We start from the raw sequence: 2,767 nt of genomic DNA on the forward strand, positions 1-2,767 counted from the left end.
AGTAAAGATATCAAATCACTACATCACATTGGAGATATTGTGACCTACTCATCTACTGCACTACGGCAGTGTAGAGTGAAGAAGATTGATCGTATTACACCTGCTGGCAAAGCAGTTTCATTTTCACTATCAATGGAGGCACCAAATTCATCTGTTTTGTGTGTTCCCCTCTCTTCTCTGAAGTGTAGTCTAGTACCAAATGGTAAAGGTGATGAACCCATTGACACTACAGTCACTACCACCAGCACTGATCCTGGAGTGTATAGGATACAGTGTAACCCTTCAACCAGTGGTACTCATACAGTAAAAGTACAAGTATATGATGTACACCTTGAGGATACCTCACTAGTCATCCCTATCAATCCTTACCTTGATAACATCACTCCAGTACGTACTATAACTGACCTTTATTATTCATGGGGAGTTGCTGTAACTGATGATAATCATGTTATAATAACTGAGTATGAAAGCCACTGTGTAACAATACTGGATAGAGAAGGAAAGAAAGTAAAATCATTAGGAGGGAATGGAGGAAGTGGTAATGTCAAGTTTTCTTCTTCTTGTGGTGTAGCCATTACTCCAGACAAATTCATTCTTGTATCTGATAATCACAGGATCCAGAAGATAAGCATGGATGGATACCGTATAGCATCAGTTGGTGAGGAGGGCAGTGGACCACTGCAATTCAAGTATCCTTCTGGTATAGCCATTTCTCCTATAACAGGACAGGTTTATATTGCTGATAGTGGTAATCATTGTATACAAGTCTTGAATCCTGATCTAACCTTCTCTCATTCATTTGGTAGTGAAGGATCAGCTAATGGACAGTTTAAATCTCCACGTGACATTGCTATTGACAGTCAAGGATTAATGTATATTGTTGATAAGTATAATGATCGCATTCAGAAATTCTCTCCAGATGGAAAGTTTGTGGGTCAGTTTGGTACTGAAGGATCTGGTCCTGGACAGCTTAATATTCCAGTAGGTATAACAATAGACACTGCAGCTACTGGTCTAGTGTATGTTAGTGAATGGGGCAATCATCGTATATCAGTCTTTACTAGTGATGGTGTGTTTGTTAGGAAGTTTGGAAGTAAAGGCAGTAATATTGATCAGTTTAATAATCCTTGTGGATTAGCATTTGATAAAAATGGATTTTTGTATGTTTGCGATTATAGTAACGACCGACTTGTTCTTTATTAGATTATTACATTAAGTTTATTATTATTAAACTTATTATATTTATAGTTTTTCTAGATTTTCTTTTATTCATATCCCAAAAAATATTAAAACAATTTTCAGAAAAATTCATGGAAGGTATTGAAAATATCCCAAAAATGTCAATAAAAGAAACTATCATGCTAGTTAGGCATGGCCTATGCCTCACCAATATCATGTAAAAATTTTTGGTCATAACTCAATTAGTGTAAAAATATTCCTATAATTGATTTCACCACCTTGCATGTATAGCTGGGCACTTATTAAGACTTATAGAGGTTCTCTCTATCTTCTAATGCTTCTAGAGAAGTCTTTAGACAGTATCTCTATGTTCTCTTGCTGCTAGAAAGCTCATAACTTTGTCCCGTGTGTTGCATAACATCGGAATCAGCTCAAACTCACTACATAGCATAAAGACATCAGAAAATAGAATATAAATTAGGGGTGATTTTGGAGCCATTTTTTGGAAAAAAAACATGTGCTATACTACATAGTGGGTATATTTTGTCTGGGAAATGTTCGTTCTTGTTCATTTTATATTTTCATTCTGAGCAGCCATTTTGTTTATATGGCATTAAGGGAAATGGTCTTAAATGGAACCTGCTCAAATGTCAATACATTTTAGTAATTGTATTTTAAATACATTATATCATTCTTTATTCTCTTTCTCTCTCAGTTGATATCTTCATTACTAAACTCTCTCTCTCCCTCCAATTCCTTCATTTGTTTAATTTCAAAAACACTCACAGATGAGTGTCACAACACTGCCCCTTGGTTCAACACTAAATACAATGAAGAAGGTACACAATGTATACAAGTAAATGTATCTTTTAAATTAATGTCTTCCTTTTTTTAGTTGTCAGTTTAGAATGGGAAAAGAGTTGGAAAAGTATGTACATGTACATGTATTTTAATAATTATTATTAACATTTATTATTATTATTATTATTATTTAGATTTGTCTCTTAATCCTGAGCTCCATTTGCCGCACCCAAACAAGTTTATCGGTAACAAAAACCGTTCAAAATAATAAATATTAATTTTTCTATCGTTCATGTTAGCTTCCGAGTTTGAGCTGTTAGCTGAAGATGTACCACAGACAAAAGTAAGTTTAGTTTTCATAATCCTCCTCCACCTTTCTTTCCCTCTCTCTCCTTCTCTCTGTCTGTCTGTTTCTCTTTCTCTCTTAAATTTTGTAGTATCCAGTAATTATCAAGGAAACTCCTCATTATAAAATCTGGTACAAGAAGGATGATGTTTTTGATCTCCCTAAAGGTCCGTTAGTCCATCATTCACAGCTCCTGTATTTATTTATTAATATACATTTATTTCTTGTACATTGTACTGATTGTAGCGTCAATTTGTGTCTCGTTTGTTACTCCAAATGAATTCCAGTTGGCACCAGAAACGTGAGTATATAGACAGTATAAAAATTATATTATTATCATGACTACATGTACATGTATTATTATTATTTTTTTAAATTATAAACGTAGTGTAGTAGACACAGTAGTAGGAACAATAGTAGGATAAAAATAGATTATTATTA

The 2,767-nt window shown here is 33.9% G+C and overlaps 1 long non-coding RNA gene across 1 annotated transcript; it reads left to right on the plus strand.

Moving 5' to 3' along the window:
- The first annotated feature begins 1,895 nt into the window (after positions 1–1,895).
- On the plus strand, positions 1,896–2,630 carry LOC109591196 (uncharacterized). Its single transcript, XR_002189704.1, has 6 exons — positions 1,896–2,018; positions 2,075–2,107; positions 2,175–2,225; positions 2,280–2,323; positions 2,418–2,493; positions 2,573–2,630. It is a non-coding gene; the product is annotated as an uncharacterized LOC109591196 (long non-coding RNA).
- The last annotated feature ends 137 nt before the right edge of the window (positions 2,631–2,767 follow it).

The sequence above is a fragment of the Amphimedon queenslandica genome, unplaced genomic scaffold (genome assembly GCF_000090795.2).
Source record: "Amphimedon queenslandica unplaced genomic scaffold, v1.1 AMPQUscaffold_8737_Cont19323, whole genome shotgun sequence".
In the NCBI taxonomy this organism is placed as follows: domain Eukaryota; kingdom Metazoa; phylum Porifera; class Demospongiae; order Haplosclerida; family Niphatidae; genus Amphimedon; species Amphimedon queenslandica.